This window comes from Canis aureus, chromosome 21 (genome assembly GCF_053574225.1).
Source record: "Canis aureus isolate CA01 chromosome 21, VMU_Caureus_v.1.0, whole genome shotgun sequence".
Lineage (NCBI taxonomy): Eukaryota > Metazoa > Chordata > Mammalia > Carnivora > Canidae > Canis > Canis aureus.
Window position 1 is genome coordinate 47,410,343 of NC_135631.1, and position 24,517 is coordinate 47,434,859.

Below are 24,517 nucleotides of genomic sequence, written 5' to 3' on the forward strand. Positions count from 1 at the left end.
CCTGAACAGACAATTTCCCCAAGAAGACCTACAGATGGCCAACAGGCATCTGAAAAGATGCTCAGTATCATTAATCATTGAGGAAACACAAATCAAAACCACTATGAGATATCACCTCACACCTAATAGAATGGCTAATATCAAAAAGATAAGAAAATAACTGTTGGTAAGGATGTAGAGAAAAGAGAGACTCATGCATTGTTGGTAGGAATGCAAATTGGTGCAGCCTGTATGGAAAACATCAAGGGGGCTTCTCAAAAAATAAAAAATAGAAGTACTTTGTGATCCAGCAGTTTATGTCTGGGTACCTATCCACAGAAAACAAAAATACTAATCTGAAAAGATACATGGACCTCTTTCTTAATTGCAGCATTATTTATAATAGTCAAGATATATCCATTGGGTATTATGCTAAGTGAAACAGATCAGACACAGGAAGACAAATATCACATAATTCACTTATGAATGGAACATAAAAACAAAACAAACAAAACCCAGGCTCCGAGATACCAAGAACAGAGTGTGGTTGCCAGAAAGGAGGGAGTTTGGGGGTATGTGAAATAGGTGAAGAGGATCAAGGAGTATAAACTTCCATTTATAAAATAAGTAAGCCATGGTATAAAGTAAGTAAGCCATGGGGATGTGACGTACGTACATCATGGGAATTACGGTCAGTAATATTGCATTAACTTTGTGTGATGACAGTTGGTATGAGATTTATTATGGCGATCAGTCTGCAAAGAATACAACTGTTGAATCACTGTGTTATATACATGAAACAAATATATGTCAATTATGGTTCAGTTAAGAAAAGAGAAAAGGAATCCAGTAGAAAGCTGGGATGGATCTAGGAGGTAGGATGCAGCCCTCTTGTTTCTAGATGGTTTCATTTGTTTGAGCTCCCATCTATGTTCCCCCAAGAACATGGCATACGTAATGGAATCATTGTCCTTTAAGCTTATTTATTTTTCGTAATTCTTCATCCATTAGTAAATTCTTTTATATCATTTGTAAAAAGCTCAACATGTTTTTTCGGCTATGCAAAGAGGTAACAAGATGAAGATGTTTATTTTGAATATGGGCAGAAGTGTTAAAGGCCACAGAACAACAGGTGAGGCAACTCCCAGGGGAAGGAAGGCTGATTGCCTCATGACCTCTTCCCATGAGAAGATTCTCTTTTAAGTGCTACTAAGATCTGGGTTTCATTTTTCTTATCATCTATCTATCTATCTATCTATCTATCTATCTATCTATCTATCTATCTATCTATTCATTCATTCAGAGAGGGGCAGAGAGAGAATCTTAAGCAGGCTACGTGCCCAATGCAGAGCCTGATCTCAGGGTCATGAGATCATGACTGGAGCTGAAATCACAACCCCAATGCTTAGCTGACTGAACCACCCAGGTACTCCTGGGTTTCACTTTTCTTAGGGAAGATATGCTTTTCTAGAGGGGATCTCTTGTAGAATGGCATAAGCTACTGAGATAATAATACCAACAGGAGATGTTTCAACAAAATTCATCTTAAACAATGCTATAGAACTATATATATATATAGTTCTATAGCATTGTTAGTCTATATATATATACTGTATATTGATATTGAGGATAATGATGCTAAAGGAAAAAAAGTATGTTTAAAACTATGTTTTAAATATGTAGTCTATAAGTGATATATGTTTGTTGAATAGAAAAGCCAAAATATTAAGAAAAGCATCAAGAATAAAAGTTTCTTATGGCCTATTATTTTTTAGCATTCTTTTATGTACCCTATTTTAAAGAGAAATCATTTTTTTTTTAAAAAACATAGAATAGTGCTAAAAAATTTGTTTTGTGACTTGATTTTTTTTTCTAGTTAATGCATGGTCTTGTCCATAAGTGTATTCTAGCACAGTCTTAATTTTTTTAGGAATGTAAGGGTTTTTTGTTTTGTTTTGTCCATGTTACATTTTCATTTTACCTCTTGTAGGTGAAGGAGGAAGATATTTTCTTCCTCCTGTTTAGCCATGTGATTGGTTTTTTTTTTTAAGATTTTATTTATTTATTCATGAAAGACACACACACATACAGAAAGGCAGAGACACAGGCAGAGGGAGAAGCAGGCTCCATGCAGGGAGCCTGATATGGAACTCGATCCCGGGACTCCAGGATCATGCCCTGGGCCAAAGGCAGGCACTAAACTGCTGAGCCACCCAGGGATCCCCTAGCCATGTGACTGTGTGGAAAGACACCACTCACAGCTCTAGGAATACACCCAAATAGGTTTAACTCTGTCAGTATTTCCACCTTCAGCCCCTGTGATGGGTACAAGAATGGGGATGAGACAATTTGGGCCAAGAACCAACAGATAAGAGATGCCAGGACAAGTAGATAGATCAGAAGAACCTTGTTTTTTTCTGGATGATTTTTGAATTGTGAAGCTTGAAGTTCCTATAGCCATTTTGTGACCATAGAGGGGAACCCTGAACTGCACGAGGAAATCTCCCTCTGTGACCCTTCAGGACGGGTAATTCTTACCTTTCCTCTGTTCTTTTTTTTTTTTTTTTTTTAAGATTTTAAAAATTTATTCATGAGAGACACAGAGAGAGAGGCAGAGACATAGGCAGAGGGAGAGAAGCAGGTTCCTCACAGGAGGCCTGATGTGGGACTCTGATCCCTGGACTAGGATCACAACCTGAACTGCAGACCTTGAACCGCTGAGCTACCCAGGCATCCTGCCTTTCCTCTGTTCTGAAAAGAGTTCCCCTGGAAAGAGGGGGCCACCGAGGATTTGTATAGAATAGTTCTGGTTATAGGTTTGCAATGAGCCAAACCTGGCTTCAAATCCCAAGTGCAGTTATACTTAGTGGCAATCTTACTCTCTGATCCTCAGTTTCAGTGCCAGTAAAGTGGGGGAAAAACCATACCTATAAGTTGTGAGAATTTAAGTAACATATTGAAGAGCATGAGTATTATGAGATTGGGGTGTTGTGAAAAAGACACAACAATACAGAGGAGTGGGGAGGGAAAGAGGGTGAGAGACAGAGGGGATGCAACTAGTCTGGCTCTGGGGATCTTGTTAAAATGCAGATTCTCAGTTGAGAGGTCTTGGATGAGGCCTGAGCTTCTGTGTTTCTAACTAGCCCCCTCCTCCTGGTGATACTGATCAGCTGGTTTGTGGATCACTTAGGTAGCAAAGTTCTAGATCACAAATGAGGATGGACCTCATCACCCTTACTTTCATTCTCCTAGAAGCTGTCTCTACTATCCATTCAATGTCAGTTCTGGATGTGTTCAATGTTCTGTGTGTTGTGTTTGCTACTACATAGAGGAAAAGGCTTAATTATGGCAGGCAGAGGGGATGCCCCACCACTCCTGCTCATCCTGTGTAGCTTAACTGGAAACTCCTTTATGAATGGAGCTGAGCTCATAAGTCAGAAAGCATTGGTGGAATCATGACCAAGGCCTGGGTGGTGGGCTTCTGGGGAGGGAAGGTAGGAAATGGAAGGTTCTCAATGTCACCAATTCTCACCATTGTTCGATGTTCACATCTCACTGCACAGGAAACAGCTTCACCTGCAGTTTCCTTCATGAGTCTAGGAAGATCAAATTATGCTTTGGGTATAAGGTAGGTAGGAGGGGGACTTGTTTCCCATAGGCAAGAATTTTACATGTGGCCAGAATCCAATCCCAGGATTCTGCACATTTAAGATGGAATTGAAGAGCAATAGATTCAGGCTCAGAAGAACTGCATGTCTCTCAGAGCTCTGAAGTTACCTGCTCAGGTTCTTGGACAAGCAACTTGACCTCCCTGAGACTCATATTTTTTCACCTATAAAATGGAGGTTATCAAATAGCACAGGCTTCCTAACAACCCTATTATGAGGAACAAGTGAGAAAATAGATGGAAGAACTTTGAAAAACAAAGAAAACTATACAATTGTGAAGAATTACAGGGACAAGAGTTCTAAGGCAGCTTAGCTACCCAATTGCCCAACTATAAAATTATGTCTAAGACTTTAAAAAGCCATTAAGTGGGGCCTATATATACAAGAGAGAGAAAGGTACACAAGCTGCTCAGAAAATCTATCATGTTCCATGCTGTTTCCCATGGCTGGTCATCCTTGCCCCCAAGATCAGGACGCTGGTCAGGACAGAGCCAGTCAAAGCAAGACTCCAAATGGTGGACTAGACAGATGGCCCTCTGGAGGTGTGCAGTGTGAATTTAGCTTGAAGCTAAAGAGCTCTTATTGCTTTAATAAAGCACATTTGAGTAAGAGGATGGAGTTGGTTTCTTCCATATTGCTGATACTAAAATGAGAATACTCCAAAAATTCAATGTAAAGAGGGAAAAGAACAAAGAAAGTATTCATACCTCTCCTCTGCCAAAGAGTTATACTGATTCTGGAAGCCTGCCGACTCCCTAATATTCTTTTCTAATTCGTTAATCTGAATTAAGAAATCCCTCACCCTTATTCTGAAGAGACTGGAGCACATGCTCTGGATTGGTTTCTTGATGTTTTTGGAAGAAGCAAGAATAACTCAGAAACTACCAGGCATACAGAGCAAGAGATCTGGGACCTGGCCAGAGGAAGGCATAGAAGATTCACTGGTCACAAACTCTTCTTGTGTCTTGGTCTACATGGTCCAATAATCAGAAGATGTTTTAGACTTCATGAACAGTATGGTCCTGATAGTAATGAAATTGGGATACTGAGCTGGGAATAGAAAAGATGAGCAAGTCAAAGAATCAACTGTGTCCAAAGAATGATTCTTTATTTAGCTATTGGCTTCTACTCAAATGTTTTCTTCTAGGTGTATCTTTCTCTGACATCTATTAAACAAATTAATACCCACACCCAAGGCATAGATCCACATTGAATTCTTTTTCCCTCCTCCTCTATCTCAGCACATGACATCCTATAGTTTTTTTCAGTATTCTCTCATTACTATATGGTAGTTTCATGACAGTTTGATTTCTTTGTTTACTATTACATACTCAGTATCTAGCACCATCTGAAAACTATAGGTGCTCAATAAATATCTCTGAATGAATGAAGTCCCAATATCAATGTCCCTGAATCCTTCCTTCACCTTATAGTTTTAGATTATTCTTCTGCTTTTTCCCCCTCATTCTTCTTATCTCCTTCTATATTTTTATTAGCCTACTTTAATCATTTTCACTGTCATCATCAGATAAAATTTTTTGTATTTCTATTTGTGGAGAATTTGAAAACCTATGGCTCTCCAAGGCAACAGCCTCCTGGCAACATATCCATTGGGCACAAAAGGGTCCAACTGTTGCATTTCAATTTAAACATTTCTCAATCTCCTTCAGGCAGGTTGCTTCCTTTGTGCAATCTACTCCTCAGGGAATGTTTCTCTCCAGGGCATTCAGGAAAAGCGACTAGGATTGTTAGATAAAAGGAACATCATACCATCACTTTCTTGGTGGTATCATAAATCAGGGGCAAATGGTATGTCCATGTTCTAACTCCCTGAATTGCACAGTGATTTCTGAGTGGCAAGAAACATATTTCTCTAGTGTGAGAAATTTTGTCACAGACAGGAAAATATCATTGGAAAATATTTGACATGTAGTAAGCACTCAAAATTTTGGAGTAAGTATGTGGATGAAATCTCCCTGGATGCTTCCCTTCTCCCTCCTATGTTGGTGGCTTGAATGTGGGGATTTGTGGTAGAATTAACTACATGTCCCTACTTTTTTCTCCGAAACCCAGCTGTCCCTGCGTAGCCTCTGTCTTCCTGTACATAAAACATTCCCTGTGCATCTGGAGACTCAGAGAGAGGACCCTGCAAATCTGCACATGAAATTTGCAGCCCTCAGCTTCTGCACCTGTGGGCTGAGTGGTCTGGAATATATTTGTGTTTCCCGGTCACACTTGGAGCAGTGAGATTTGACCTTTAGAAAGCAGTGGTTTGTTGAGAGACTGTTCTTAGTTCTTTTTAAATCATGTACACATTGCAGAAGTCGGACACCTCTGCCTACCAAAGGCTGAAAGAATGTGCCTTGAAGCCAAGTCTAGACAGAATTCCAAGGCAGGGGAGTCAGTGGGACAGGGAAATCACCACAGGGTCTATGCCAACTTTCTGTCCTGCTATTTTACCATTTTTGTGTTTCTGGATTTTAGCCAACATGAGAGGTCTTTTGTGCCAAGAATGACCATAACAAGTGGGTTGGGGTTTCCACTGAAGGTTAATTTAAATGTTTCACCTTCCTTCAGCTCCTCATTTAGAGTGTGTTACTGTTCCCGAGGCAGCCCCAAGACTTTCCAGGCCTCTGGTTTACTGAGGGAAGGAGCAAAGGGAGGCCAAGCTACTCTGTCATTTCTCAGTTTATAGACACCTGTAATCAATCATCAGATGGATGGGGATTTACAAAAACAATTGAATTAGGAAAGTACTAATCCCAACTGTCAATGTGATGAGTAAAATACAGAATGAAAGTGAAGAAGACAGGCAAGATCTTTTTTTTTTTTTTCACTTTCTGCAGATGTCCAATCCAATTTTAACAACTCAAGGCTGTGCCATACTCGATTCACACAGCTGGCAGCCTATTAAAAGCTGGCACCTCAAATCCTCACGTGATTCATGATCTTTATCTTAACTGCCTGTTCCACCTATTTCAAATTTCATGTCCTGAGGGTAACATTCTCCCAGTATCTGACTTTCCTTGCTTATAGTGTGCTCTCTCCCTCCCTCATCCTACACATCCATTCAGTCCTGTGAAGAGCTGCCCCCGGTGTCTCGGTGAAGTAGGACCACTACTTCTAGATAGGATCAGTACTACTAGAGTGTTTCTGGGATCCAGTCTTAGGATCTCTCAGTGATCTCTTTACAGTTCTCAGAAGCTTTCTCAATGAGGATTTAATTCCTCAATGACTTTGAAACTAGGTTTGTGAATTGAGTATATGATTACTCTGAAATTAAAAAGTTGTCTCAGAATAAAGACAGAGAGGAATAGGATTATATAGAAGAGATAACGACTGTATAGCATCTTATAGACATAAAGCACTGGTCACATTATTTGGAGATATTAGTAGACCTAGTACCCAGTTGGTAGTAATGTTTCTTTTCTGAATTCTGGCTGCATATCAGCATCACCTAGGAAGCTTTTAGAAAAGCTGATGAATGGGTACAATCCCAGAGATTCTGGTTTAATTGGTCCAGGTACAACTTGAGTATTGGTATTTTCTAGAAAGTCCTCCAGTGATTTTTTGAGCCTCCAGGATTGGTCTCTAATGGGCTTCTTCCCGTTAGCTTACCTGCCATGAGTCTTGTCCATTGTTCCTTTCATGACAGTGGATTTCACAAAAGCTTAAGGTGATTTCTCTTCAGCACACTTTCAAATGATTCTTCAACTTGGACTTTCACTATGAGAGGCATTTGTTGAAAACAAAATACAAAAAGATCACATTTATGTTTTTCTAACAGTTAATTTAAGCATTGATAGGCACTTGCACATATAAATATATACCCAACGCAAATATAACACATCTTATGTATACACAGAATGTGGGAGGACAGGCAATGCTGTGTGTGACCTGCTGAAATAACATACTTTAAACTTTATTTGGAGAAAATCTGGAGATTGGCCATCATAAACTTGGGTGGGAAGACATTATGGGGAAGCAAACTTTGCCATCCCAAAATGTGTCTCTTTGACACGTGGATCGTTTCAGGCTGATTATTTTGAAAAAAACAGAAGACTTTAAAAGTTTTTATTTTTGCCTGCCCCCTAACTGCCTAAAAGAATGCAGAGGACCTATTCCAGGAAGGGAGCTATCACCATAGATAACTACAGTATCACAGGAACTAGGTATGGAGTACAGGGAGGAACCTAACGAAGCCTGTTTGATAAAAAAAAAAAAAAAAAAAAAAAAAAAAGTCCTAGTTTCTGAATGGCTCAGCAAATACTTGTTTACTGAACATTTATTCTATCCATTTTTCCTGTGAATTGTCTTCCCTCTCTGTGAAGCCTGGAATCCCTAACCCCTTCTCCTTAGTCCAGAATGACGATATACTTCATTTTGCCTATCTTGGAATCTCTCATGTTTACGTCGATTCCCTGTACATATGTAGTTAAATCTTACTCTCTTCTTTAATCTGTCTCATGTCAGTTTAAATCTCAGACCAGCCAGAAGAATATTAAAGGGTAAAGTTTTTTCCTCCCCAACATCTTTCATGGTGAGGGGGCCGCCTGAAAGACAATCTCTCCTGTTGCTCACAGTTTTAATCAATTTTTTTATTTTCAAAGTAGTCTTCATGTCTTCTTGAAGCAAGACCAGTCATCACTGAGAAGATTAAATGGTATATCAACCCTTAGCATTATAAGCTTTAATTTTTTTTCATTTTTCAGATATTTCATGCTTGCTACATTAGAGTTACAAGTTCAAAAATTCTGTGCTCAAATTTCTTTTGGTCTTTGAAGAACATTCACCTTGAAAAGGCAGGCCAGCAGAGGTTAAGCAAAGGTGTTTGATACTTGCTTCATGTTCATTGAGGAAACTACAGATTATATGACTTAGTGATTATAAAGCAATTAGAGTAGTGCCCTGCACCCAGTTAATCCTATATAAGTGTTTGTTAAATAAAAACAAATAAATATAGTGGAAAGCTTCTCTTTTTGCTTCCTGAAGCTCCTTCCTCAAACTTATTATAGAGAGCAAAGCTTCCAGGAGCAGGGCCATAGTAGGACATTCAGGCTTGCCTTCCTAGCACTTTTACTTTCATTGATTCCTTCCTAATAGTCTAATAGCAAAGGCTTTTTCTTTGCCAGTTCTTTTCCTTTCCAGGAAAATTTAGGAGTGCTTTGTTTTATCTCTCAGATTTGGGAGGAGGCAGATTTGGTAGAGAAATTAGAAGTTGAATTTAAAGCAACTCAACAAGTTCCTACTAAGAATCACTGTTTGCATATGCATGTGTATTTCTCATTATACTTTACACACACAAACAATCTATTGGTTTGGGATGGAAGGAGTTTGCAATCTGGTTGATACATCCATAATTTATCCATATCCTGAATGTCTTCCTGCAAAGAGCCTGACACTAAATGGAATAATTTTCTTAGTCTATATAGTGACAGCTCCTTAGCTGTAAGCAACTAAGTTAGACTCTGGCTGACTTAGGTTAAAAAAAATGAATTTGCTGGGAAGATAATGGAGAATACTCAGAATTAAGGAAAAGTTTCATTATTATTTTTCCTAAAGACACTATGCTCTATTGTGTTTTGTTGGACAGGGTGAGAAATTCGGATTTAATTATAATGAGAGAGGAAACCATCAATGGATTTAAGGGAGAGAAGTGGTGTGACCTAATATGATCTGATTTACATTTTCAGGTAATGTCTCTAGCTGCTGTGTGGCTAATGGATTGTAGACATGGGAGATGGGATTAGGATAGTAAGTTAGGAGACACATTTCAGTCAGGTGAGAAATGATGGGGCTCCTGCTAGTGGGAAATATCCACATGGAGAGTAGTAAAGACAAGTGAAACACATTTTTAAGGTTAGGAAAGGGAAAGAAGCATGAAAGAGGCTCCTCACCAGAGGCTCTAAGGCTTCTGACAGGATCAACTAGGTGAACAGTCATGCTACATACTAAGAAGAAAAAAACTGAAAAAGAAATATGTTTGATGATGGTATAAAAATTATTGTTGTGGCAGTTTGAAGTGCCTATTACATATCCCCGTGGAAATGGTAAGTCAGGAGTAGGGATCTGAGTCTGGAGTTTCAGGGAAAAGCCAGGGCTGGGGATATCTCTTCAAGTTTTCTTTCTTTCTTTCTTTCTTTCTTTCTTTCTTTCTTTCTTTCTTTCTTTCTTTCTTTCTTTCTTTCTTTTCTAAGATGTTATTTATTCATGAAAGACACACACAGAGAGAGGCAGAGACATAGGCAGAGGGAGAAGCAGGCTCCATGCAGGAAGCCCAATGTGGGACTCAATCCTGGAACTCCAGGATCACGGCCTGGGCCAAAGGCAGGTGCTCAAATGCTGAGCCAACCAGGCATCTCTCCCTTCAAATTTTCTATAGGTGAATTTAGAGTGGTGTGTGTAGATGAACTTTCTAAGTTAAAGATAAGGAGAGAGAACAGAAGAGGGCTAGGATGGCACTTTCAGGTGGGTACTTTTACATATAACGGTCACTCAGAGGAGGCTGGTGAGGGAGGAATGAAAGCAGGGGAGTATGGTGTCACAGCAACTCAGACAAAATGCATTAAATCTTGCTAAGGAGGAAAGAGAAGAGAGGCCGCCAGTGGATTTGGTGGTGTCATGGAGGACATGGGTGACCTTGACAGAGGCAGACTCAAGGGTATGGTAGGAATAGAGGTCTTAATGGGATGAGATTTTTTTTTTTTCATTCTCCCTAAAACAGTGGGAAGCAGGGAATGGGATGTTAACTGGAGGGGGTGTAACCTCAAGGTAGGAATATTTTAAGGTTGCCTGTTTGGATGGTGATGGCAGTGATCCAGTAGAAAAGGAGAATCTGATGATTTAGCAAAGACTGGAGCCAAGTCTTTGAAAAGACAAGAGGGCATGAGATCCAGGTGTGTAATTGGAACAGTTACCATTTGATGGGAATGGGAACTTCATCCCTGAGCAAAACGCAGAGGGCACAGAACAGGTGGTCAGCAAATATGGTGGAGGAGAGAGGAAAAAGCTCCTAGCTACTCACTTGTTTTCTCAATAATGAGGCAAGGTCATCAGTTGAGGGTGAGAGTAGCCATCGTGTAGAAGATACGAGGATAGATGGGTAGAAAATAGTTTTTTAAGGAGTCTAAAAAGGAACATGAAAGGGAATACATGCAGCGCTGCCTGGAACTATTGAGTGTCCAGTTCAGATTTTGGACATGAAATTTGAGACCAGTCAGTACAATAGGGTTTTTGTCCACCAACATTTAGCTGCACTGGGGCAGGACCCATGGTTACTATTATTATTAATACTACCAGCTGGCAAACATTGAATGCATACTTTGTGTCAGATGCTTTTTGAAGCACTTTACAAGTGCTTACTTTATGATGTATGTGCTATTATAGGTAAGGAAACTGAGGCACAGACAGATTAAGTAATTTGTTCAAGGTCACACAGTAAGTAATGGCTAGAGCCCATTACAGATCCTAGCAATTAGGCTCAAAGGACCACATAATTTGCACCTTGTAGTGTTATTACTAGGAAAAACAAGCCAATGGTACATAAAGCATCTAGCACAGTGCTCTGCCCACAGGAAACATTCAATGACTTCTAGCTAATATGAATAACAGCATTTAGAGATTTACTCCATAGAAATTTTTTTAAGTTTTTAAAAAGCTGACATGTGTGGATTCTGAGACTAGCACCTGGAACTTATAAATGTTGGTGCACTTCCGCTCTATCCTCCCCACACCAACCTAGATAATGGGACATCTCCAGCCTTAGTCATTTGACAGCCAAGAACCGTGTTGCCATGGGAGGCCACTAGGTGGCGCCACCAAAGAGCAGGCCCGTTTCATTTACCTTCGGGTCTTTAATTCCCATATAGGTGGGCAAGCAGAAGCTGGACCTTGATAACCAAAAGAAGCGTTGTCATAAGTAAGTAAGTAAGTAAATAAAAAAAATATATGGACAGAGAAGGGATGGAGTTGCATTTAAAGCATATATTTGGAACAAGGCGTGGTGGAAAGGGAGGTGGGAGGGAATGGGGTGACTGGGGGGGGGCACTTGACGGGAGGAGCACTGGGTGTTATGCTATATATTGGGAAATTGAACTGCAATAAAAAATAATTTAAAAATTTTAAAAAAGCATATATTTGGGCAAGCAAATAAAACAAAGAGCACGTATATCCAAAGAAACTGCTCCTTGATAGGCCAGCAAAAGCCAATGCAAATTTCTTGTGCTTGCTTGCAAACTAAATAAGACAGAAATCTTGCCCACTTTCTCTGAATCAAGCTCTGCTCCAAAACTGTTAAATCCACGGGTCAGACAAGATTTCAGACAGTGGCATGGACGTACACATCTTTTCCTTTTCATGCCTCCATCATAGGTAATTGAGATGCAGAGCTGTAACTAAGTAAGGTCTGTGTTTCTGCCCCCACCTTCAGCCCAGCCCAATCCATAATTAGATAGCGATCTCTCTAGCTGGCAGCTCCATCCAAGGTCAGCAAATGAATCTCCTAGTGTTCAAGGAACGTTGCCTCAGAAGGAGACTATTCCAGGTATCCATCCTCGTTTGTGCAACACCTGCATTCCAGTCGTTTCTTTCTGAATGGTAAGTCAGCCACAGAAACAGCACAGCATACTTGCCTTATCTCTATTTCCCCTCACGGCAGTGATGTAATGCGATGGAAATCTCTGCCTGTTTATTGTATCATCAGCAATAGCTCTATGACTACATAGTATTCTGAGAAGGTTGGAGATACAATTAAAATGTAAGTAAACTAAAAACCCACCTCCCCACATTATCCCGGGCTTCGGGTATGTTCCACCCTCCCTGTCCCTGGCCATGTTTAAGTCTTTGTATTGTTTCCTGGATTGTCCCACTAAGGCCATATGTATCTGCTTGTAGCCAGTGCAACTGAGCTCCCCAAACACAGATTCCCATGAAAACGGAACAAAAGACGAGGGAGAGGCAGAGCATGTTAAATGTCTCATTAGGCCTTCTGTCTGATTCTCATTAGATTCGCTGACTGCTTCTCATTAGGCCCATTGCCTCCACTTCTTGCAGGCCCTGAATATGTAGGCCAGTGCTTATTGTCATGGTTGGTCCAGAAGATCCATTTCATTTATTCACAAATTGAATGTGGCTTCTGAAAAGTCCCGGGCAATTTTTTTGGCAAAGTTGAGAGAGGCTTATTGTTGCTATTTGCTATTTTTCGAGCAATCCTAAGCAGGGTGGGCGGGAGAACTCATTTAAAGACCCAGCACAAAAACTTCAAACTCTCCTGCAGAATTGGGAGGCTGGGAGATAACTGGCCAGCCTGTATGTGCGGACATCAGGAACGGGTAACGTTGTGGGCAAAGTCACAAATACGACTGGGTAAGACAGAACAAGATGCTCAATGGCAGGGTGTGGAAGAGGATAGTTGTCAGGGACCACTGGTGACTGCAACTCCCATCCTCCCTGATCTCTGGGAACATTTGCCCAGTTGTTGAAATAAGAGCCAAATGATAGTATGGAAAAGTCACCATATAGTCGAATAGTCTACAAATTATGCGTGCGTGTGAAAAGAAATCACATATCTCATTATTCTTCTCACTGAAACATAGTGCCTGCTTCCTTCTACTGGGAAGAAAGCTCCCAATATATGTTGCCGTCGATGACATCAGTGGACATGGCCCTGAATTACAACACAAAAACGTGTATCTCCAAAAGAAGAAACAGATATAGATGAGCATTTCTCAAAAAGTGGCAAACAAATGCCTACTTTCTACGTTCTCTCTTTGCTATTGTTTTGTCTTGATGTTTGAGTTTTTTATTTGGTGAACATGATAGGGATGCAAGATGGTTTTGAGAGTCATGTGGTGCCTGAAATCAGAAGAATGATACTCACAGGGAGTATTTATTATTATTATTATTATTATTATTATTATTATTATTATTTTCTTCCTGGACAGTGAAGTTCAAAGGAGATTTGGTAACTTTACAAAGTGAATGTTTCCCTCCTGATATGTGACTGAGTTAGATATAGAGGAAAATCAGATTGCCCAAGAGAAACAATTGTGAAATTAGGTATCAGTATAAGATTTGATACCTTCTCCCTCCCTTATGATCTCACACAGAAGGGAGAGAAAAGGTGCCTCCATAGAAAACCTTCTCCTCTGTCAGGAAGTAAGGCTGGTATTCCCCAAGGAAGGAGAAGGGTTATGACTCACTGAGGAGGCAGCGGGTGTGGTTCCTTTTAGACATGCTCCAGCTGCTCCATAAGCTGGAAAGACATGGTCACTTCTCCTTTGTGGATTTTGCCTGAGTTTGCAATGTCCCACTTCTGAGATAGAGCTGAAAGCATATTTTTATCCTGTGTTATATGAAGAATTTCTGTCTCCGTACATGACTGTATCAATGCAGTTACATATTTTTAAGGTTACTGCCTTTCTGTCAGGCTAAGTGGTCAGTCTTAAAATGACCCTGCGTAGAGACTAGAGGATAGAACTTGTTGTATGAAAGAGTACAGCCGTTCCAAAGAGGCCTCTATGAAAGTTTTTTTCTTTTTCCCCTCCCCTCCAATATTGACTTCTAAGCAACTTTCAGCATTCTCGGTGAGCCTGCCCTCACCCTTTTGTAAGTAAGTACTTTCTCTTCGGAGGACTCGACTTCTGAATATTCCAGGAAATAGGTATCCCAGACTGCAATGCCCCATTCACAACATTCCCAAATAAAAAATCTTTCTTTTTTGCCTAGTTGGCTCACAGAATACACAGTTTTATGAAGCCTGTTTAAGATGGCAGGTCTCTGTGCTTTAGTATCTGGAGGAGACATTCTTATTGGTGCCTATAGGCCATGATTGTGGAGATGACATAAAAATTTTGGCTCTAAATCTCTTTAGCAAAAAGCTCTGTTCAGAGACAGGCTAGAACAATGGGCTGAAAGTGATCTTGGCCTTTCAAGGGCTTTATCCTATCCAAAGTTCCAGCAGGAGAACCTGATCTCCCAGAAAGTATCTCTTTTATTGCCAACCGTAGAGAATCACTGACAAAACTAATTAAAGAATTTGAACCTCATTCTGTCTTTCCTTAGCTGACCCTCAACCAGGGGCTGGACTGGAAACAAAGACACAAGATATAGAATATGAGGCTCTCACCAGGGTAAATAGGGCTGCATGCTCTCATTCCCTTCTCTGAAAGAGCTACTTAAACACAAAATACCTCACTTTTTTTTTTCTTTTTTTTACAATGGAAAAAGCTTTGGGTTGCCATCAGAAATAATGAAGTTTGAAGTTCCTGAATGTTATCCATTTATTGGACTCGACTTTCCACCCTTTCCTTGAATTCAAGGAGCCAGGTCAAAATGGTGAGTTCTCATGGAAAATTAAGCACTCTTCTAAGAGTGCTTAGAGAAATATGGTTGTTTCAGGTTTCAGACTCTCCAGGGGATGATGGTCATTGATTTCCAGGCTTAAGACAATGATAAAGACTTCCAGATATGAATGGACTTATGTGGAATCTGGCCAGTCTACCTGAAAGGCCTCCAGCCATAAAATTCTTGGTCCTGTCCTGGATATTCACCCCTCTTGTTCTTTATTTTTTCCCTACATTTTAAGATTTCACAGTTTGGCAGTCACAGCAATGATCACATGGAATGGCATTTATTGATTGAATATCTTGGCTGATTGAAGAATAACTATTTTAAGATTGTGAAGTGATTTCTGAAAGCTACATAATTATCCACTGAAGTGAAGGGATCTATTATAACACATCTTTATTAGTTATATAGCTGATATAAATTTGAAGAAGAGGGCCTTAGGGAGGCTCCGAGAATTTTTCATTTTATTGATACGGAAGAATATTAGGCGTAGAGATTCGTAATTTATTTTTAAAATTAAAGAGCAGAAACACAAATGCTATTTTATTTTAAAATACATTTTCTTTCTGTCTTAGCTTTGGTAACACTAAAACAGAGGTTTTGGCTCAAGAGCCATCATACAAAAATAATGAGTGGGTCTCCTTTCTTGATTTGTACGCTAACTTGACCCACTGTTACTGCCCTGATCAGGCTACACAATCCTGTTTGATCTATGGAGATGGCCCTGGTTGAACGGGCTTTTCCAAAAGCATTTTACATGAAGTCAAGGCCTTCTTAATCCAGAGTAAAGCTATGTATATACAAGAGTGGCTAAATATAAACAAGGGTAGACTCAAGCATGTGTTCCAAATGGGAACTCATGTGCTCCTCTCTGGGTCTGGCTGGAGTATTGTTCCTGCTGTGTGCATGCCTTAGGATATCACCCAGGGAACCGGATGCAATGCTTTGGCACATCATCTAATCCCTCACTCTGGAGACCTAGTCTTCAGTGCCAGATAGATTCTCTTGCAAATGACCAAATACTTGACTTTGAACTTTTGATGAAAGATTTAATGTGGGGTGATCAATGAGTAAAACTACATTATGCAATCCCAGAAATATGCAAAAAGTAAGAAAATGAAGTGGGAAATTAGCATTCTTGGATTATTTGACCATGAGAGAACAGAAATTGCTTGAAGTAAAGGCTTTTATGACAATGGGATCCTGAAGGAATTGCAACTAAAATCCAAAGAAAAAATGAAATAGTTGTATGTATTTTTTAAAGTTTCTGTGTTCGATTGTGCTATGTAGAATCCACTATTTTCTCTTCCTTTAACAAAATCTTGGGTGTATTCCATAACTTCCTGGTCACATTTGGTAATTAAAACTTAGTGTGGCTTAATTTAAACCCTTAATTGCATATCCAATTTACAGCTAGAGCTGTGACTCTGGCTGCTTACAAAGAGGGTGGGGGGCAAGATCTGGCTCTGGATCAATACTATCCCCTCCCTCCTATAGACCCAGCTCCTCAGGGAGACTGAAGGAGGGCTAGGGACTCAGAGAAATCCTTCCTTAAATGTCCACTTGCCTTGGGAGGGAGGAACTTTTGGACATTGCTGTGATCTTCCTGGTTCTGTCTACTACTAGTGGTATCACACAGGTGTCATATGTGTGCTTTTAAGCTTGCCCCACTCTCCCCAAAATAGCCTTTCTTGCCATCAACCCTCTGTGGATATTCCAGGTCTTCACTTGGTGGCTGCTGGAGGAAACTCATGGCTCTAACTCCTCCACTAATGTTTGAGCTCCTTTAGGTGGAGCCAGTGAAAGGCTGGGGTCCCCTTTCACATCACCCAGGGATGGAAAGAAAATTAGGTGGGTTGGAGATCACCCTGCCCTTCCCAGGTGTTTCTGCCACAGTCCTTCCAAGTTCTATATTCATTCATGCCTTCAGAAATTTCCAGACTGAAAGAAGGCCACAGATTGCATAATTCTGTATGCTTGTGCCATACCTCGGGGGTAGACATCAGGCTCCCCCCAAAAGTCTGGCACCTATTCTTCTGGAGACATGTTGAGGGAGGGTCTGCCAACTTTGGAAGCTCAGGAAGCTTCCATTTGGAAAATGAGATGTCAGTGTCCCTTTATTGCAGATGCCCCACTCATTACAAATGACTCTCCAAGAGCCCCCCTCAGTTTGTTTCAAGAGGGGAAATACACTTTTCCTTGGCTCTCAGTTAGGAGTGAGAATATGCACTGCAATTCCCACAAGGCCCTTGATAAGCACCTCACCTCTTTCCTGCCATCTTCCCCAGACTATGGAGGGCCTGGTAGGATGGTGCTTTGTAAGAGTGAGACTTTCCTATTGCCTGTCGGTTACCCTGAGGGATGACATTATCAGGTCCCAATGCACGGTGGCTGCTTGAGGGTCTTGTCAGAATATGGGGATATCTTTGTTTCCAGTGGTATTAAATATCTTGTTGTAACAGCAAAATTGGTACAAGTGACTTATTCAGGAAATATGTGATTCTAAAAATGTAATTGTTTTGGTATATGAGGGGCAAATGAATGAAAGATTACATTTCACACAGTCTATTTTAATTATTCATTCTCAAAATGGTTTTTATACTGAAGGCTCAAAGAATAAGCGTTTGCTTCATGAAAATTAGAAGAAGGAGATGGATCTGGGCTTATCTTCTCAAATCATAGGCTCAGAGCCACAGGACGAAGTTAGAGTCATGGATTCTATGTTGCATCATATGTCTACTTGCTTAGAATCCTCTTGGGAATTGGCTACTAACTTACAGCCTAAAAATCTTTGGGTCCATTCATGTACCCATCCCTTCTTCTGGCCACTCTTCCTCCCAGCCATCCATTCATCCATCCATCTCAGTGTTCTGACTATCGCTTAAAGCGTCATAATGTTTTATTATACAGTCCAAAGGTCAATTGCACTGGAACATCTGGGTATGTATTTTAAACAAGTGCCCCAGATGAGTCCAATTAAGTTTGAGAAACTAATGAGACATTAAAGTTTCTGAAACTCGGCTACACTGAAGACTAGGGGAAGGCAACTCTTCACCAATGAAATTGATGGCCAGTCTCCTCAGTGATGTTTTCCCAGGCACAACAGGTCTCAAAAAGAACCTCCCCTTTAGACAGTTCAACATGTTTCACCCACATGCAAACTTTGATGTGCATATCTATGAATTCAGAGAGAGAGTTCAAACCAGAAGTAAGCTGACTCCCTGCTCTGTAGCCTCACAACATCCAACAGTAAGTACTTCTTTAGCATCTGAAATTATCGTTCATTTATTTGCTTACTGCTCATTATCTACCTTCTCAAACCTGAATGTAAGCTCTTTTGATATTCAGAAACTTGCCTGCTTCTTCACTGTGATCTGCACCACCTGGAATAGTCCCCAATACAGAAAACATGCTGTAACTGTCTGTTAATGACTCAATGAGCCACAGAAGAATACCTGAGTAATGCACATTTTTTTCCCCAAAAATAATTGGAAGGCATTGAAGTAAACTAAGGACCACAATGTACTGAAGAATAGATGGAGTTAATTTTGGAAATATTCCTAAAGGTTCAGATCTTGAACTAACATCTGAAAACCCTTCTGAAAGGTATAGAAAATGAACAGCAGAAACTTGTTTCTCCTCTGTAGACCAGTTCAGCCAGAAGCCTTGAGGCAGAAATTGAGGAAAGGGTTCTGAAAATGAATGAGCCCAGCCTTGTTGGAGCAGAGAGACTCCGGAGAAGAGAAGTAACAAATGAGAGGGGCATCAGGGTGGGGTAGGTAGAGGAGAGTTGGAATCAATGGTCAGAAGTTTCTATTTGGTCCAGATGGTAATAGGAAGCCACTGGAGGGCCATGTTTACACATTTTCAAAATCCAATTAGGATACCACATGTTTTTATGGTCTAATCACCCATTTTGGACCCATTAAATAAATTAGTTGAGAGAGAAAAACAAAGGGAAAAATAAAACGATGTGTCATTTGATAGCATTAGGAAATCATGGGATAAATGTGTGAAATTGGAATGTTTGACCTGGAACCAAATTAATCCAAATATGGTCTTGATGACTGAGTCTCGAACTGAACTAGGCCCACGCTAATGTTTGAAAATGTGAACAGTTAAGAAAATACAAAAGAAAGGATGGTGGTTTGGGTGAGGAACATGGTCCATTCTCTCTCTTTGAATGGTTCAGATATTTACTTGCCGAGGGTGGAGGCCCAGGGCAGCTGATTTCTCATGCTCGATTCCAAGCTCTAGGTTCTAACGGTTCTATAAGAACACTGGTTGATACACATGAGGCGGAAGCAGCTGTTCCAGTGAAATTCCCTCGGGAGAGGAAGGCAGGCCAGCCATCCAGATGGGATCAAGCAAAGGGAGGAGGATAGGGGAGAAACAGACACTGGGAACAGGCTGGGATTTGGTGTGGCACCTGCTGTCCATCCTGTCCTCAGCCTTAGCCACAAGTTAGAACATACAGTAAATGGGGTGTAGTGACAAAACAGAAGAGTTTTCTTGGCAGAAAGAAATCATCCTCGTTCTCTTGTGCTAGGAGGATTTTATTTTTTAGAACCCCATTACTCAGAGTGTGGTTCCCCACGCAGGGCATCCACAGCTGCTGGGGGCTTGTTAGAAATGCAGAAACTCAGGCCTCAAACCAGACTAGCTAAAGAAGAATCTGCACTTTAACGTTCTTTCCCAGGTGACTCGTAAGCACATTAGTTTGCAAAGCATTGTGTCAGAGGGTTTAAAGCAAACTAGATAAGATAAAATGAGGTGAGAAAAAATGAGAGGATTATAATCCTATGTGACAGAGAATAATGCATTGCCAATTGAACCTGGACAGGGTACAAGAACTGCTACAGACCCACCCACATATAGCCAACCTTGAAGACAAACTCACAGACGTACCTTTGTGTACACATAGGAGGAGCATATCTGCTGTTCCAACCCGAAATCAGCTTGTTTTTTCCCTTTATGATGTAACTTTGAAGCCACTGTCTTTCCTCTGAATTACACTCAGTTCCTTTCATGAATTCTATTTTATGTTCTTCCCTGTTTTGCTTCATATTCCACTCTTCTATCTTTCTTGAGTGCAGCCCCAGGTCAACCAATAACCCAGGAAGCCAAACCGAGACTGTTAGAATCGTAATCATTTGCCATTCAGCTGGCAGTTTCTCAAGTGTGGAAATTTCCAGGAACCAGGCTTTTTCCAGGGCCCAGGGACCCTCCCTCATTAGTTCCAGTGAACCTTCTCTCACTCTGAAGTATTTACTTACACTCCTCATGAGGTTCCAGACTTAATTAGCTCACGCTCTACTGTGCTTCTTCCCATCACATCACAAACTCCTTACCGCTTTTTCTTTGAGTTTTTAGTCTCTGTGCAGGGCAGTGCACCATAATGGCTTAGGGCAGCAGTTCATGTCTGACGGACCTAGGTTCAACCTAGCTCCACTACGCTGTGATACTGGTCCAGTTATTCAGCCTCTAGGGGCTGGGGTCTCTTTACCTGTAAAATAGGAATACTAACACCAGCTGCACAGAAATTTGTCATTATCAGAAAGACAATGTTATCTAAAGTTGTCAGCACGCCACCTGCACATAGCAAGTGCTCAAAAAATGATAAATGGCAGCTATCTGAGGCCCTCAATGGTAAATTCATTAGGTAATATTTATTTATAAGAATTATTATATCAAATGGCCTCATTTATGTTGTGTTACTTCCATTCTCTCTAGACAGGGCTGCCCTAAGATTCATGTAAGTTTTTAGGTGAGGACAGTGCTCCCCATTCATTCAATTACACTCATCTTATATCCAGAGAAACTAAAAGAAAAATTAAAATAAAGCAGAAGAATGCAAAATCAGGAAATGTATCATGCTAGAACTAAGGGTGTGCTTTTTGACTCTCAGGATCTATAATGAAAATTCTAAATGCAAGGCAAAACAGGCCTGACCTTATGTAAGTATTTCCACATTCAGAACTCTTGTAAATTTCTGTGTGAGTTACATAGTTGCCAGCACAATAACACCACCTGCAAGTCACCATTGATAATCCAAATAAAGAAATTCTGATAAAATCTTATATTGTTATTTTTTTTAAGAAATTACTTATGTGTTTGCAGAAAGTTTTGTCCCACGCAATCTACTGTGCTGTTTCAGAACAATGATAAATACAAATGGCATTTCACTTCAAGCTGCGGAAATAATACATGATTTCTGGTCCTTTGGCTGACCAGTCATTTATCACAGGTCATTTACATAGAGCAAGATGGCTTGGTAAACTAATCACTAAGCTCTTTCATGTGGTACCGTGTTCTTAGTACATCATGTGAAATTAGTTTGATGATTTCAGTTCCTTCTCTTGGGATCCATAACCCAGTTCATAGACTAACCAAAAACAATTTGGCTGAACCCACCAGCCTGTATCCACATTCAGGACTGCTGTGTCTTGATGTTGGATTCATTGATAGCCAGTGAGTCAGTTCTGACTTCTGAGAAAGAAGCTTTGGCTGAGAACATAGATAAAAATATAATAATAAAAAAGTGGTGTATGTGCATGCATTTGTATGTGTATAGGTATTATATGTGTATATGGGGTGTGTGTGTGTGTGTGTGTGTGTGTGTCTGCAGTGATGAGCTGATTTGAGAGGGCAAATATTCTGACAGATTTTCAAGTGGCTACTTAATAAAATTTTGATCATGACATATTTAGTTGTTTTTTTAAAAAAAGAAAACATTGACTTTAGATTTTTTTCATTAATTTACCTTTCTTATCTCTCATACCAATATTTCTGGTCTCACATGCTCTTCTAAAACTTTGCTCTTCTTCCATGAAAAGGTAAGGCTAAATCCTCTCTCCGTGAAATTGTGTAGGCCTTCGTGACTGGCTGCAATGAATAAACTATTGCGGATGTGAGGTTGCATGACTTCCAAGGCTAGGCCATAAAGTGTGTACAAGCTCCTCTCTCTCTCTCTCTCTCTCTCTCTCTGTTTCTCTCCACAAGTACTCTGGGAGTTCTGGGCTGATACATAAGAAGTCCAGCTTCCCTAAAGCTATCTGTTGGAGGCATCCTGGGAGAGAGCACATCTCAAAGAGAGACAGACGTGCCTGAGAAACTCAAGTGGCCCAGCTCCCAGCTCTATGAATTTTCCCTGCAGAACAGGGAAATATGCTTGTGGCTGAGGAAGCTTTCAGATTATTCCAAATCCCACCTGCACTCTGCCCTAACCCTGCCAGCCAAGTAGAGCCACATGGAAACTGCTGGCCTTCGAGCCTTCCCAGTTGATATGGAGTGATATGCTGGAGCAGAGATAAACTGTCCCCACTAAACTCTGTCCAAATTGCAGATTTGTGAGCAAAATAAATGTGATTTTTTTTAAAGTTACTAGCTTTTGAGTTTGTTTCATAGCACAGGTAACTGAAACATACTTCATATGAAATTAGGTTGATCACTCTTTTCTTATTTTTTTAGAGGGGGCAGGGGCAGAGGGAGAGAGAGAGAGAGAGAGAATATTAAGCAGGCTCCATACCCAATGTGGTGCTCAATTGCACAACCCTGAGATCTTGACCTGAATCGAAATCAAGAGTTGGATGCTTAACCAACTTAGCCACCCAGGCACCACTCTTTTTTCTTTTTTTGATCATCTTTTTGTCTAGGGAATTTTTTCTCTGGGTAACTATAACCCAATTCAAAGACAAACCAAAACACTTGACTGAATCTACCAGTTTGGGTTCATACAATAAGACAGTTGTGACTTGATTTTAATTCAGTGAAAGTCAATGAGTCAATTTGGCTTTGCCTAGATAAGATCTTTTATTTTCATTCATTCATTAATTCATTAATTTTTTGAAAAATGTGTGTAACATATTGTATATACTAGGGCCTATTTCTTGGTTTTAATATTGTATTATAGTTATAGAAGATAAGCTATTGGAGCAAACTGGACGAAAGGTACATAGGACCTAGGTACTATCTTTGCAATTTCGTGTGAATCTAATTACTGCAAAATAAATTTTTTTAAGTGGCTATATTTGAGTATGTGTGTGTGTGTGTGTGTGTGTGTGTATGTGATGGTGGAAAATTTAAATTATTTGGTATGGCAAATATTCTGATAAAACTTCCAGGGCCTCCTTAATAAAAGGTTGATCATTACATATACTACTCTTTAAAAAAAGAAGAAACATCAAATTTAGATATTATTATTTTTCACTCATACACCCTTCCCCAGTTTCACATCAAATTTAAAAAGTGAGAAGGGACCTTTTCTTTCACCGTTTAAGTCAGTTAGCCTAATTTTTCATATTGGAAAACTGTAATAAATAATGATAAAAGGAAAAAAATAATGATAAAAGGGATCTGAAAACTGTAAAAGAATTTCTGCCCCTCCTAGTGATTTCCAGTTTCCTCTGGGGAACTGAGAGGACTTGGGGGTGTGATTGCAAGGCTAGAGCCGATAATCACTGAAGGGGAAAGTCCCGAACTTGACATTAATCCTAGCAATCAGTTTGAACTGATTACTAAGGAGATGGTTTTTTTAAACAAGGAAAAATGAAACTAGGGAGAACTGTATAGCAACACAAGATCCCTAAGAAAACTTTTACTAAACTTTCTGAATTCCAGACGTAATCCATTAGAGATAACAGCATTTATAGCATCTATATGAACAGGTTGGAGAAACAAAGAATGATCAAATGAAAGCATATAGCATATGATTACTCCATGTATAGCATAAGCTGGTAATCCATTCATTTCTCAATAAATTTTTAGAATTGTAATCTTTTTAAAACAAAAAGAGAAGTATTGTTGTAGTCTGAACTTCTAAATTTTTAATTTTTTTTAGTTTTTATTTATTTTTAAGATTTTATTTGAGAGACAGAGAAAGCATGAGCAGGGGGAGGGGCAGAGAGAGAGTGAGAGAAACAAGCAGACTCCCCACTGAGCGAGAAGCCCAATGCAGGGCTTGATCCCATGAACCCTGAGTTCATGACCTAAGCTGAAGTCAGATGCTTAACTCAACTGAACCACCCAGGCACCCCCTGAACTTTTTTAATTAAAGGAGAGATACAATTGTATTCAGGAGATACTGATATGAATCACTGACAGTGAGAAGACTTTTTCTCCCCCAGTAGTCTGATGGTCATTGAGGGAGTCAGGGGTGAGAGATCAGTGGAACAGAGGTGGAGCTCAGACAAGAGGCTCCCATCTCAAAAAAATCCCCGATGCCTTTGGCCCAGGGTGCCATCCTGGAGACCTGGGATCAAATCCCACATCGGGCTCCCGGTGCATGGAGCCTGCTTCTCCCTCTGCCTGTGTCTCTGCCTCTCTCTCTCTCTGTGACTATCATAAATAAATAAAAATTAAAAAAAAAAAACTTAAAAAAAAATCCCCGATGAATTGATTAGTAATGGTGTGAATAGGGATTTTTCACTTTGCACTGGTTTGGTGGTGTGTGTGTGTGTACATATGCTAATTTTAAGCAATTGATTCAGTGAAATAAATTAGTGTATTACTAATTAGTATGTCAG

At 40.1% G+C, this 24,517-nt stretch overlaps 2 long non-coding RNA genes across 18 annotated transcripts in view; one reads left to right on the plus strand and one right to left on the minus strand.

Moving 5' to 3' along the window:
- LOC144293041 (uncharacterized) overlaps positions 1–24,517 on the plus strand; it is a 44,057-nt gene that overhangs the window by 19,188 nt on the left and 352 nt on the right. For 3 of the 16 annotated variants that reach the window (XR_013360497.1, XR_013360504.1, XR_013360512.1), the window contains exons 5-8: positions 9,241–9,340; positions 11,516–11,565; positions 12,076–14,776; positions 14,874–14,981. This is a non-coding gene — a long non-coding RNA (uncharacterized LOC144293041). The other 13 variants (XR_013360505.1, XR_013360499.1, XR_013360502.1 and 10 more) reach the window with 13 other exon arrangements.
- Positions 1–24,517, minus strand: part of LOC144293044 (uncharacterized) — a 76,849-nt gene that overhangs the window by 16,526 nt on the left and 35,806 nt on the right. For both annotated transcript variants that reach the window (XR_013360517.1, XR_013360516.1), the window contains one exon: positions 7,266–7,373. This is a non-coding gene — a long non-coding RNA (uncharacterized LOC144293044). The remainder of the gene's footprint in view (positions 1–7,265; positions 7,374–24,517) is intronic.